This window comes from Erythrolamprus reginae, chromosome 2 (assembly GCF_031021105.1).
Source record: "Erythrolamprus reginae isolate rEryReg1 chromosome 2, rEryReg1.hap1, whole genome shotgun sequence".
NCBI lineage: Eukaryota > Metazoa > Chordata > Lepidosauria > Squamata > Dipsadidae > Erythrolamprus > Erythrolamprus reginae.
The window spans coordinates 13,484,039-13,499,140 of NC_091951.1; positions in this window are offsets into that span (position 1 = coordinate 13,484,039).

Here is a 15,102-nt window from a genome sequence, read left to right on the forward strand (position 1 = left end):
TCGCTTCTCATCTCATTGTAAAGACGCAATTAATTTTTATTTTTTGGTAAAAGAAGCTAGGTGAAAACATACAGGTGTAACTCGAAAAAGTATATCGCGCAAAAGTTCATTTATTTCAGTAATGCAGCTTAAAAGGTGTTGTGATTCCGTCTGAGGCTCCTCAGGGAACGGCTGACCCTCTGCCGGCTCCATGCTCAGAGGGGGAGGATGAGGAACAGGAGGAGGAGGAGGAGGCCCAGGCAGACGGGGAGGAGGAATATCAGGCCGAGGGAGAGGGAGAACAGCCTGAGTCCCCGGGGGTGGAGCTCTCCCCAGCAAGCAGCCTGGAGTCCTTAGATGAAAATGCACAAGCCATCATCGATCTCAGGCAGAGAAGAGCAGCACAACGAAGGGGACAATTAGCCAGGTATTTCCAGCCCTAAATAGGCAACAGCTGGGTTTGGGTGTGGTTCTCCCCAGAAAGGCTGAAAAGGCAGACCCACCGTTCCTGTATTGTGGAGTATTATCTTTGGGAGTCCTGGGACCTGGCTGTGATCTTTGGCGTCTCTGATTCTGGCTTGTGGCCTTGAAGGCTGAAACCTTGGGGAGAAAGGCGTGGGTCTTATTCTCTACAGTGGTGTGTGTGCCAGCAAGAAGTCTGCTGTATTGTCTGGCCGTCAGGACTCTGCTGTGAAGCCTCATAGCCTGCCTGTTGGGAAGAACAGGTTTTTCTCTGTGTTTATTTTTCAAACTATAAAGTGCCTTTGCTTTTACCAGCGTGTCTGGCTGTTTTTTCCAGTTGGTGTTGAAGTCTGGGGGCACCCAGACAGAACAAAAGGTGAAATGTAATATATATAAAAGAGACTCATTTCATGCAAGGCAAGACAGTTCAAGCTGTGATTTGTCATAATTGTGATGATTATGGGGTAGCAGCTCATGAAAGCCCCAAATCCACCATCTCAGCAAATTAGAATATTACATGCAATCAAAACAAGGATTGTATGTAGAACAATGTTGGACCTCTGAAAAATATAGGCATGCATATGTACTCAGTACTTGGTTTGGGCCCCTTTTGCAGCAATAGTGTCAACCCCTAACCCCCAACATTTTCCCCATAGACCTCTCCAGGTTCCTTAGAGGTCAGTAAGGGGCGTGCATAAGTGCACCAGTGTGCCTTCCGACCCCTGTCCAATTGTCTCTCGTTATCTCATTTATCTTTTCTTCCTTTCAAATTTGTTCACCTATACTTTTATATCTTTTCTTCTTTTTGTTTCTTTAGTTATATTACTACATATCTATTCTCTTCAATGTGTATTATGTATTGGACTAAATAAATAAATAAATAAAATAAATAAATAAATAAATAAAAATAAAATAAAAAATAAAATAAAATAAATAGAATTAATTTTGTAGTACTTTTCTGGAAGATATTGGGCTGCCATTTGTCAGAAATGGTACAGGATGTCCTGCTTGGGTGGATGGGGGGGGGGGGGGTTCGACTAGATGACCTACAAGATCCCATCCCAATCTTTTAAACTGTTTAGGAGCTGCAGGCTTCAACTTCCAAAAAAAAAGCAAAAGCAGAGCCCCCTGGTGTCTAAAGGGAGGCATTTCTTCTTTTTTCATTTCCCGATTCTCTGAAAGCAAATGATGGCTGGGGAATTCTGGGAGTTGAAGTCCAAATATCTTCAAGTTGCCAAGGTTGGGAAACACTGCTGTAAGTGGTGGCGCTGGGTTGGCTTTTCCCCCAACTTCCTTGTATGTAATTATAATCTTAAAGTGACAGCTAGGAACATTGATGCTTTTTAAAGAGGCTGAAGGGATCAGGGCTGCCTTCTTCCAAATTGTCCATGAATCTGCAAAACAGAAAAACCAACAATTGCCTCTTCTCTATATTTGTTTATTGGAGCTTTTTAACCAGAGGAAAAAGAGATGGGATGGGATGGGAGGGGTTAGGATATATCTCCTATACCTTTCTTCTATTCCTATATCTCTTCTTCTATTCTTTCATTGATATGTTCTATTACTATATCTTCTTTTCTATTCTTTCATAGATAAATTTTACTAGGAGTATTGGTAGTGAAAATGGGTGAGCAGTGTGGTCGGGCGGTAGGAAAAGCAAGTAGGATGCTTGGCTGCATAGCTAGAGGTATAACAAGCAGGAAGAGGGAGATTATGATCCCGCTATATAGGGTGCTGGTGAGACCATATTTGGAATACTGTGTTCAGTTCTGGAGACCTCACCTACAAAAAGATATTGACAAAATTGAACGGGTCCAAAGATGGGCTACAAGAATGGTGGAAGGTCTTAAGCATAAAACCTATCAGGAAAGACTTAATGAACTCAATCTGTATAGTCTGGAGGACAGAAGGAAAAGGGGGGACATGATCGAAACATTTAAATATGTTAAAGAGTTCAGAAGGGAAGTGTTTTTAATAGGAAAGTGAACACAAGAACAAGGGGGCACAATCTGAAGTTAGTTGGGGGAAAGATCAAAAGCAACATAAGAAAATATTATTTTACTGAAATAGTAGTAGATCCTTGGAACAAACTTCCAGCAGACGTGGTTGGTAAATCCACAGTAACTGAATTTAAACATGCCTGGGATAAACATATATCCATTGTAAGATAAAATACAGGAAATAGTATAAGGGCAGACTAGATTCTATGTTTCTATGATCTCCTCTATAACCTTCATCATGTATTTTACTATGTGTATGTATGTGTATGTGTGTGTGTGTATATATACACCCACTAAAACTCTCATTGTGTATTGGACAAAATAAATAAATAAATAAATAAATAAATAAATAAAACCATATAAATAAATAAATAAATAAGTAAGTAAGTAAGTAAGTAAGTAAGTAAGTAAGTAAGTAAGTAAGTAAGTACCGTATATACTCGAGTATAAGTCGGGTTTTTTTAGCCCAAAAATGGGCTGAAAAACCCGACCTCGACTTATACTCGGGTGACTGACATGTCACCACAAGAGGGCGCAAGCGGCTGAGGGAAAGACAGCCGTCTGCCTTTGCTTCAGCTAGAAAGAAGCGGCAACTGCCCGGTCAAGAAGCAAGAATCCACCTAGCCAAACGGCTTTTTTCTTGTTTAGCGCGGCGTTCAAGTGGTTGGCAGGTTCCTTTGCTTGCACGCAAGAGCCAACCACTCGAACGCCACGCTAAACAAGAAAAAAGCCGTTTGGCTAGGGGGTAGATTCTTGCTTCTTAACCGGGCAGTTGCCCCCTCTCCCAGAACTTCTTTGGAGCTGAAGCAAAGGCAGACGGCTGTCTTTCCCTAAGCCGCTTCCTGGAGACCGCTAAAGATATCGCTCTGGGAGAGGGGGCAACTGCTCCCGGTTTAAGAAGCAAGAATTCCCCCCCCCCCCAGCGAAACGGCTTTTTTCTTGTTTAGCGCGTCGTTCGAGTGGTTGGCTCTTGCGTGCAAACAAAGGAACCTGCCAACCACTCGAACGCCACGCTAAACAAGAAAAAAGCCGTTTCGCTGGGGGGGGGGGGAATTCTTGCTTCTTAAACCGGGAGGATGGGACATCCCAAAGCGATGTCCCAAAGCGGTCTGCGGGAAGCGACCGAGGGAAAGGCAATCGTCTGCCTTTCCTTCAGCCCGAAAGAGGAGGCAAATGCCCCGCCTTCCCCCAGCCGGTTAACTTGAAGCGCTCGGTTAACTGGCTGGGGGAAGGCGGGGCATTTGCCTTCTCTTTTGAGCTGAAGGAAAGGCAGACGATTGCCTTTCCCTCGGTCCCTTCCCGGAGACCGCTTTGGGACATCGCTTTGCTTGCGCCTGCCCCTCCTACAGCGGAGAGAGGCGGCAAATGGCCAGCCCTTCCCCCACCCGCTTAGCTGAGCCCTTCGGGAAGGTGCCGCCTGTCTTCGCTGTAGGAAAGGCAGGCACATCCGAAGCGCGTGGGGAAGTGGCTGTGGGAGGCAACGACATTCCTAAGCCGGTGAGGTGTAGGGGGGGGTGGCGAGAAGATAGAAGCAAGAATCCACCCCCCCCAGCTTTTCCCCCCTCTCCCCGCAAGAAAAGGAGCCAGCCAAACACTCCAATGCCGCGCTAGAGGGGGAAAAAGCCGATGAGGTGTGTGTGTGGGGGGGGTGGATTCTTGCTTGTCTTCTCAACACCCCCTCACCCCACCTCTCGGGAAGAGAGAAACAGGAAAGGACGCGGTTTTCTTCTGCCGGGTCGAGGACAAAGCGGGTGTTGAGGGCGGCGGGCGAGCAACATTTCAGCGGGGAGAAAACCCCAAGCTGAGAGTGTCTTTTAAAATCACTCTCCTCTCAGCCTCGGCAAGCTGCCGAGAAGTGGGGTTTTCGGAGTGGGGAGGCAAAAACGCTCAGAATGTCACCAACGAGGCATTTCTCCAAGGGGCGGGGGTCCCTAAACTTTCCTTTAACCCCAGCGGACACAAAGATGGGAATGCGTGGTCCTTGCCAGCCACCCATCTGCGGGGGCTGCTCCGCGCCAAGGCAGAATTAAATTCAACAACCAAAATATTATATTTTTAAAAAACATACTTTTTTGACAGTTTGTTTGCCTTTTAAGACATCTCTCTGGCTGTGCCTAATGTCAACAATAAAATTTTTTGCCAGGTGAATTTTTTTTTGCCAGATTAGCTATGGATCTCACTGAAGAAATTTTAAAGAATACTCAAAATGATTCTTCATTTGCTTTGTAACCTTAAATAAAAAAACAATACAGTATTGACTCTGTAATTTACCCGGGGAGGGGACAGGAGGGGGGCGCAGACAGACAGGAAAGGAAGACAGACAGACAGACAGACAGACAGACAGACAGACAGACAGATAGAGACCTATGACCACAATTGAGCTCAAAATTTGTTGTTAAGCAAAAGCATTGTTAAGTGAAAATCACCACATTTTACTCAATCCATGACATTTCCTAGCTCTAACAGTGATGTGCAAGCTAGGGAAGTACCGGTACATCTGAAGACATGTGTAATGTTCTAGTTATGGTTAACTGTGTGGCAGAAAGTGGACTCTGGGTTTGTTTTCCTATTACAGTGAGGTTGAATGTACCATATATAATTTTACAAGAGCTCTCTCTCTTTCTCTCTCTGTATATACACATACAGTTTATATAGTAGATAATGTACAGTATATTTTTGTGTGCCTGTGTGTAATATTTATTTACACATATGGCATATATACATAGAATTAAGTATATTTTGGATGTTCAGTAATTGTAAATATAGAGGGAAATTGTATCTCTTTGAGGCAAGGAGAGGTCAAGTATCCTAACCCTAACCCAAACCAGCAGGAGCAGGGGATTAAGGTAAGTACCTAGGTACTTGCAATTTTTTTGCCTATACCTGCCTTGGGGGATATATACCTGTTTACCCTCTTTTAAACTTACAGAGCTAGTTTACTGGCTTTCTTTGAAATAAATATTCTAAAATATTTAATCTACTGATGCCTCAATTGATGTAATTTTATTGGTTTCCATTTTTATAAGTTACCAGTAGCCGCTGCAATTTCCACCCTCGACTTATACAGGGGTTTATAAATTTTCCCAGTTTTTGTGGCAAAAGTAGGCGCCTCGACTTATAGTCGGAGCGACTTATACTCGAGTATATACGGTAAGTAAGTAAGTAAGTAAGTAAATAAATAAATAAATAAATAAATAAATAAATAAATAAATAAATAAATAAATAGGAAAGGGTAGAATTCAATTGAATTCTTTATTGGCCAAGTGTAATTGGACACACAAGGAATTTGTCTTGGTATACACTCTCAGTGTACATAAAGGAAAAGTTCATCACGAATCATAAGTTACAACACTTAATGATAGTCTGGGCACAAATAAGCAATCAAATCCTATAAGGAACCAGTCAATATAAATAGTAAGGATACAAGCAATGAGGTTGTAGTCATATAGTCACTAGTGGGAGGAGATGGGTGATGGGAACAATGAGATTAATAGTAGTGCAGACTTAGTAAATAGTTTGACAGTATTGAAGGAATTATTTGTTTAGCAGAGGGAAAAAACCTGTCCTTGTGTTTAGTTGTTCTAGTGTGCAGAGCAGTGCTCTTTGCTTTGTTTTGAGGGTAGCAGTGGATACAATTTGTGTCCAGGGTATGAGGTTTCACAGCCCTCAATTTGACTCGTGCAGTATACAGGTCCTCAACGGAAGGCATGGCTTGAGCCTTGAGTTGATGAGTGTGTGAGTGACTGTGGGAAGTGACTCCCAATCCAAATAGGGTCGCAACTGATATACCAGGAGCACCAGTGCAAACGTACCAACCGCTACAGCTGAGAGGTGGTGTTCTAAGCTCAGCTGTGGATCAAGGAGGTTGCCCAAGTTGCGGACCCTCTCAGGGTTGTCCTTGGGAGTTTTCCTTGGGGTTGTCCTTGGGAGGCAAAAGCCACAGTCACTCCATCTTGTCAGGGTTGAGCTTGAGACTGTTAACACCCATCCAGACCCTAACAACATCCAGACAGTGGTACATCACTTCCACTGCTTCACTGAGTTGATACGGGGTGGAGATTATCATCAGCATATACCGATTGTATCTTTCACCAGAAAATAATTTGATATCAGAAAAGACTGTTTATTTTTTCCTCCTCACAAGAGAATGCAGATGATATATATTATGTTGTTTGTTTATTGTCATGGTTAATATCGTTTATTGTATTTAAATAATTAATCAACTATTATTATTATTATTATTATTATTACTTATGTTTGTATATGTTTTGTTTTGTTTTTCTTTTTTCTTTTTTCATTGTTACTTTTTGTAAATGTGTGTATGTATATATATTTTAAATTAATAAAAATTTTCAAAATAAGTAACTCACCCCGTGTTGTCGGATGATTTCATCTAGCGGTTTCATGTAGATATTAAACATTGGGTGGAGAGGACCGTCCGCTGAGGAACCCCACAAGGGAGGGACATAGGAGCCGACCTCTGACCTCCTGCCAAAACCAACGATGACTGACCCAAGCTCCAGTCGGCACAGAAGGATACCATGGTTGATAGTACTAAAAGCTGCTGAGAGATCAAGAAAAACCAGGATAGAGGAATGACCCCTGTCCCAGGCCAGCCAGAGATCATCCCCCAATTAATCAATGGAACAACTTGCCTCCAGAAGTTGTGAATATTCCAACACTGGAAGTTTCTAAGATATCAGATATACATAAGATAACCATTTGTCTGAAGTGGTGTAGGGTTTCCTGCCTAAGCAGGGGGTTGGACTAGAATGTTAGCAATTCAAGCTCTCAATGCAAAAGTAAAAAAAAATTGACAACCTTTAATCATAGGCAAACCCATAAAATACACATTACCTTTTGGTTCAACACCAAAGTAAATAGGCAAAGAAATAAATCCTTTTCCTAGCAATAAAAACATTCTAAACAAGTTAGTATCTAATGTGCCATCATGTGTGTACAGTAAGAAAGAAAAAAGAGGTCAAAGAACAGTGAAGACAGGAAACTGAACTTAAATACAGTAATCACAGGTGAGAGGTATTTACCTAGAGGAGGCAACCATTTAAACAGACATAACACCTTTTCCCAAAGCCAGACATACAGAGGTGGCTATTTCAACACCTTCAAGCTCCTTTCCAATTCTGTTACAACAGTTTCAGGCTATGTTGGTGAAGATTCTCTGTCACCCAGCTAGAGTCGTAGGGATGTTCAATCTAGACCAGTGTTTCCCAACCTTGGCAACTTGAAGATATTTGGACTTCAACTCCCAGAATTCTCCAGCCACCATATACAATTTATGAATGGTATGTTTGTATGTATGCTTGTTTAGTAAATGGGTTTTTAAAATATTTTAAACTATAATTTAGATTTGTTTGAATTGTTCCATTTTGTTGTGAGCCGCCCCGAGTCTGCGGAGAGGGGCGGCATACAAATCTAAATAATAAATAAATAATAATAAATTTGCTGGCTGGGGAATTCTGGGAGTTGAAGTCCAAATATCTTCAAGTTGCCAAGGTTGGGAAACACTGATCTAGACAACTGGTCATCTTTCTTTTTCCATTGGTTAGAAATGTTTGTTGCGTATCCAAGTAGCTTTTTCCGTCTGACCAGAATTCCCCAGCCAGCATTTGCTGGTTGGGGAATTATATCTTCAAGTTGCCAAGGTTGGGAAACACTGATTTAGACAACTGGTCATCTTTCTTTTTCCATTGGTTAGAAATGTTTGTTGCGTATCCAAGTAGCTTTTTCCATCTGACCAGGTTGGTTGGGGAGCACCATATATATCCTTGTGGTGAATAGATTTATTGATTATTTATTAATTGGACTTATATGCCGCCCCTCTCCATGGGCTCGGGGTAGCTTACAACATTTTGATAAAAAGATACAATAAAAAAAAACATTTCTAGGCCAATTAATAGAATAATTGATTTACTTTAATAGATAGACTTCCATATAGTATGTCCTCCATATATATTCTATTCTATTCTAATTTCAATTCCATTCCATTCTATTCTACAGTGCCATCAATGTCACACAAAGCAGCCACCCCTGGTACCTATGAAAAATCACTTGTGACACTGATAAGGCTTGGGAGGGAACCAAGACTGCGTGGTGCATATATGGTTGAAAAAAGGAAAAAATGTAAATAAAGAAGGCAGTACAAATACAACTAAATAAAATTCATCATGTTATAATTCCACATACTGTATACAGTACTTGCAAAAGCAAAAATATATAATTTCATAATTATGTTCTAGAGTGCCAAATCATTTGAGACAAATGTATTTGACACTTTTATATAACTACTTCTATTCTAATTACAATTCCATCCCATTCTATTCTACAGTGCCATTAATGGCTCACAAAGCTGCAGCCCCAGGACCTATGAGAAATCACCCATGATAGTGATAAGGCTTGGGAGGGAGCCAAGACAGGTTATGTGGGCCTTTTTTTCTTAAAACACAAATTTCTTGAACATATGCATGAAAACTCCTTTCCTTTGACACCCATGCCAACAATTACCTTTCCCTTTCTTTTGGAAGTGTGCAAGTTGTGATGGTGTATAATACCATTTATGTTAAGATTTTCATTCTGTTCCCCCGAGACTCATATATCCATTTCCAATCGCTATTGTTAACTAATTTATCTGATCTTTTCCTCCCTTTATGTGTTTCTGTTAAAAACAGGAAATCAACCCTGCTATCCTTTGCCAGCTTCATAATGCTATAACGTTTTTTGTGCGACACCATTCCATTTGTATTTAATGACATATGTTCTGGGAGTGTGCTGAAGTTCAGAAATTCTGGAAGGAAGTGCAGAATGAAATAAACAAGAGGTTAAACATTAAGTGGATAATTACAAAAGAAATAGCGGTGTTAGTTAAACAAAGAGAACAGAGAGATTTTAAAGAAATAAAAACTGCAGCACTGGAAAGCGCTCAAGCAGTAGTGGTATTGGGTTGGAAAGAGTCTATAAAATGGACACTACAGAATTGGTACTGGTACATGGTGGATCACATTCACTTTGAAATCATGGAAATAAGATTAAACAACTTTAATGAAAACAAATTGGAGAAACTGATGGAACGATGGGACAAGGTGAAAGATTATATGTTAAGTAAAATTTGCGACGAAAAGGTGAAAAATAAACTCAAATCACTCTTTGAATTGTAAATAAATGCAAACCAGAGCTGAGGAAATAACAGAATATATACTCGTAAATAATTGAACCCCCCCCAATTGGGGTGGTGGGGAATGTATGTTTAGTCGGGTGATGGGACACATGCACAGAGCACTGTTGTATGTTGTTTGTATTGTGTTATGTATGTGCAAAAACCAATAAAATATATTTTAAAAAACCCCAAAACACAAATTTCTTCATTTTATTTCCACAATCAATCTGTTGGGCAGCAGGTTTTCCTAATCGGGGAACACATTTTGAAAGGGGGCAGCTCTGAGAAGAATCCACTATGACATTGATATACTACAGTAGGTTGATAGTGTGCACTTTTTATTTGTACAAAATAAACAACAAAACACAAAAACAGCAGCAACAGGGGTGCATATATGGTTGAAGAAAGGGAAAAAATGTAAATAGAAAAAGCTGGGACAAAAACAACTAAATAAAATATGTCACGTTATAATTCTACATATACTTGTGAAGGCAAAATTATACAATTGTGTAATTACATTATAGAGTGCAAAATTCTTCGAGACAAATGTGACACTGTGGTCGTAAGTCGAAGGCTATCTGTACTAGAGTACCTTGGCGTTACTCACATTTAATAACTAATAGTGCTACCATCTAAAGGGATGGAGAGCAGCAAGGAGGAACTGGGGTTGGGCCAACCGGGTTGGGTGGGAGAGAATGCAGAAGCAATCAATAATAATCTGGCATTTGGGGAGGTGAGGATGATCTAGAAGCGTGATGACGAGCCTGTGGCAAAGAGCCATATCTCAGGGCACCCAAGGCATGTCAGTTACAGCACGTATGTGTATTATTATTATTATTATTATTATTATTATTATTATTATTTATTGGATTTGTATGCCGCCCCTCTTCGTAGACTCGGGGCGGCTAACAACAATGATAAAAACAGCATGTGACAATCCAATAATAAAACAACTAAAAACCCTTATTATAAAGCCAAACATACACACAAACATACCATGCATAACTTGTAATGGCCTAGGGGGAAGGAATATCTCAACTCCCCCATGCCTGGCGGTATAAACGAGTCTTGAGTAGTTTATGAAAGACAGGGAGGGTGGGGGAAATTCTAATCTCCGAGGGGAGTTGGTTCCAGAGGGCCGGGGCCGCCACAGAGAAGGCTCTTCCCCTGGGGCCCGCCAAACAACATTATTTAGTCGATGGGAACCAGAGAAGGCCAACTCTGTGGGACCTTATCAGTCGCTGGGATTCGTGCGGTAGCAGGCGGTTCCGGAGGTAATCTGGTCCAATGCCATGTAGGGCTTTAAATGTCATGACCAACAGTTTGAATTGTGAAAGGAAACTGATCAGCAGCCAATGCAAGCCACGGAGTGTTGAGGAAACGTGGGTGAATCTTGGAAGCCCCACGATGGCTCTCGCGCCTGCGTTCTGCACGATCTGAAGTTTCTGAACACTTTTCAGAGGTAGCCCCATGTAGAGAGCATTGCAGTAGTCGAACCTCGAGGTGATAAGGGCATGAGTGACTGTGAGCAATGACTCCCTGTCCAAATGGGGCCGCAACTGGTGCACCAGGCGAACCTGGACAAACGCCCTCCTCAGCACAGCTGAAATATGTTGTTCCAATGTCAGCTGTGGATCGAGGAGGACGCCCAAGTTGCACACCCTCTCTGAGGGGGTCAGTAGTTTCCCCCCCAGGGTAATGGACGGACAGATGGAATTGTCCTTGGGAGGCAAGACCCACAGCCACTCCGTCTTGTCTGAGTTTGTTGGCGAGCTGATTTTCAGCCTTCCAGAGGGCAGGAGGAGGCTGTTTTCGTCCTCCCCAGGTTTCAGGAAAGCCTGTGGATGGTAAAAACTACACCCAAATGACCTACCGGAAGTTTGGAAATGAACTTCCGGTAGGCCCATTTTTTTGCCATCCACAGGTTACAGAGGCTTTCCTGAAGTCTGGGGAGGGTGAAAATGGTACAACAGGCCTACTGGAAGTCTGGAGGTTTCCGTGAGGTCTGATCACATGCGCTAGGGAGGCAGTGTGGGGTGTGGCATGCGGAGAGAGGGGGATATTGCATTATGGGTGCAGGTCTGCGCACCATTTTAGCACCCAGGCAAAAAAAAAGGTTCACTATCACTGATCTAGAAGCTGAATTTAAAGAGAAAAGATGGGAAAGAATTCAGTGTATTGCTAAGGTGTGGTGCAAAAGAGATCACATTTTCATTCACACGTATTAAGATTCTTAGGAATCTTGTCAGTTATCAATGCCTTTCTTTGAAAGGAGTGTGTCTGAATTTGGGGGGGCTGTGCCCGTAATATTTTTCCAATGTTTCAAAAGTCCCTCCCCTGGCTCCACACAACCAAAAGCCCGAGAGGATGGACAGTGGAGAAGCAGCAAGAATGAGGCTCCAGAGGCACTTGTGGTTTACCCGGAAGTTCATGGCCATTATGATTCCTTCAACTTCTAAAATTGTTGGGAACAATTGTCCTTTATTGGGGAGTCACAATTACATAGTGGTTAGAGTGCAATATGGCAGGCTATTTCTGCTACCTGCAATTTGGCAGTTTGAATCTCACCAGGCTCAGGTTGACTCAGCCTTCCATCCTGCCGAGGTTGCTAAAACGAGGACGAAAATTGTTGGGGGCATTAGGTGACTCTGTAAAACCACTTAGAGAGGGCTGTGAAGGCACTGTGGAAAGGTATATAAGTCTAAGTCAGTGGTTCTCAACCTTTCTAATGCAGAAACTCCTTAATACAGTTCCTCATATTGTGGTGACCCCCAACCATAAGTCTAGCACCAATTCTCCCAAAAGAGCTTTAAGATGATTGGCAGGAAGGTCAGAGGGACACCCCCATTGTAAATGCCTGATTGGTCGGATTTTAAAAATATGTTCCAAGGCACCAGAAAAAAAATCTTTATTTCTGAACGCCATGGGAAATTTGTCTTTTTCCATGATCTTAGGCGACCCCTATGAAAATGTTGTTCAACCCCCAAAGGGGTCCCGGCCCCCAGGTTGAGACCCACTGGTCTAAGTGCTATTGCTATGACTTGTGGACTTCAATTTCCAGAATTCCTGAGCCAGCCAAGAGACACAACCATGTCCAAACCAGACTGTTAACCTCATTGGGTTTACCATACCGTGTTTAACTTGACCTAAGTTTTGCTACTTGCGAAGCATCCAGGCAGTTAAAAAGCTTACGGTCATCCAAATACATTTTTCAAACATTTCATCAATTCAATTGCAGTCTGAATAGATCAGTCAGAGGCAGTAAGTCATTATCTTGCTGTGAATGTGACCGACCCAGATGGGATCTTGCCTGGGGGATTCTGGGAAAGGAAGACCACACATCTTAAAGTTCTAAGATTGAAAAATACTGTTCTAAATGTTAAAACTTGGAGGCAACCAGACTGGATTTACATCTGAGCCCAGAAGCTTCTCCTAACTTTTCTTCATTTGTCACCTCTTGGTCTTGTCTCAAACCTTAAGATTCACTTCACAGAGTTTGCTAAGTTAAGCTTAAATTGTATTGGGCAAGTGCATTAACGAACTTGTTGTTTATCTATTTCTTCCTCTATTAGTATCTATCCTATATAAAAATAAAGCAGAACTCTTAACATAATATCATAATATCATAAAGATAAATAAGGCAATGGGTCCAGATGGCATCCACCCCAGAGTTCTTAAAGAACTCAGATCTGTCCTTGCTACCCCCCTGACTGATTTGTTTAACCAATCCCTGTTAACAGGAGAAGTTCCTGAGGATTGGAGAATGGCCAGTGTTGTGCCTATCCACAAGAAGGGCAGTAGAGAAGAAGCTGGTAACTACAGGCCAGTTAGCTTGACATCAGTTGTAGTTAAAATGATGGAGACTCTACTCAAAGAGAGGATAAATCAGCACCTAAAAAATAAAAACTTATTGGACCCAAATCAGCATGGCTTTACTGAAGGCAAATCATGTCAGACTAATCTCATTGATTTCTTTGACTATGTCACAAAGGTGTTGGATGAAGGTGGTGCCATGGATATTGCCTACCTGGACTTCAGCAAAGCCTTTGATACAGTTCCACATAAAGAGCTGATATATAAATTAGTGAAGATTGGACTTAATCCCTGGATAGTTCAATGGATTTGCAGCTGGCTGAAGCATAGACATCAGAGAGTTATTGTTAACGGCGAGTATTCTGAGCAGAGTCAGGTTACAAGCGGTGTGCCACAAGGGTCTGTTCTGGGTCCTATTCTTTTTAATATGTTTGTGAGTGACATAGGGGAAGGTTTGGTAGGGAAGGTTTGCCTATTTGCCGATGACTCTAAAGTGTGCAATAGGGTTGATATTCCTGGAGGCGTCTGTAATATGGTAAATGATTTAGCTTTACTAGATAAATGGTCAAAGCAATGGAAACTGCAGTTTAATGTTTCCAAATGTAAAATAATGCACTTGGGGAAAAGAAATCCTCAATCTGAGTATTGTATTGGCAGTTCTGTGTTAGCAAATACTTCAGAAGAAAAGGATTTAGGGTAGTGATTTCTGACAGTCTCAAAATGGGTGAGCAGTGCAGTCAGGCGGTAGGGAAAGCAAGTAGGATGCTTGGCTGCATAGCTAGAGGTATAACAAGCAGAAAGAGGGAGATTGTGATCCCGCTGTATAGAGCGCTGGTGAGACCCCATTTGGAATACTGTGTTCAGTTCTGGAGACCTCACCTACAAAAAGATATTGACAAAATTGAATGGGTCCAAAGACGGGCTACAAGAATGGTGGAAGGTCTTAAGCATAAAACGTATCAGGAAAGACTTAATGAACTCAATCTGTATAGTCTGGAGGACAGGAGGAAAAGGGGGGACGTGATCGAAACATTTAAATATATTAAAGGGTTAAATAAGGTCCAGGAGGGAAGTGTTTTTAATAGGAAAGTGAACACAAGAACAAGGGGACACAATCTGAATTTAGTTGGGGGAAAGATCAAAAGCAACATGAGAAAATATTATTTTACTGAAAGAGTAGTAGATCCTTGGAACAAACTTCCAGCAGACATGGTAGATAAATCCACAGTAACTGAATTTAAACATGCCTGGGATAAACATATATCCATCCTAAGATAAAATACAGAAAATAGTACAAGGGCAGACTAGATGGACCATGAGGTCTTTTTCTGCCGTCAGACTTCTATAATAATTATATAGATCACATCATTAGCATCAAAATTCACTCTATTTTTGTATCAGTTTTGAATCAATGGTAAAGATGGCTACACAGACTTACCAAAAGATACTAGAAGTACAAGGGCAACTAGACCCAAATATAAATAACTCAAATTTAGCTCCACAAAGGATGACAAACTGGGGAATTGAACTCTATTCAATTAATATAAATGGCCTGAATTCGCCGAATAAAAGAAATAAAACTTTAAATAAATTAGCCAAGTTGAATGTAGATATAATTGCCATGCAAGAGGTACACATTAAAAATAAATTTGAACATCTGCTTAAAAGGAATGAACT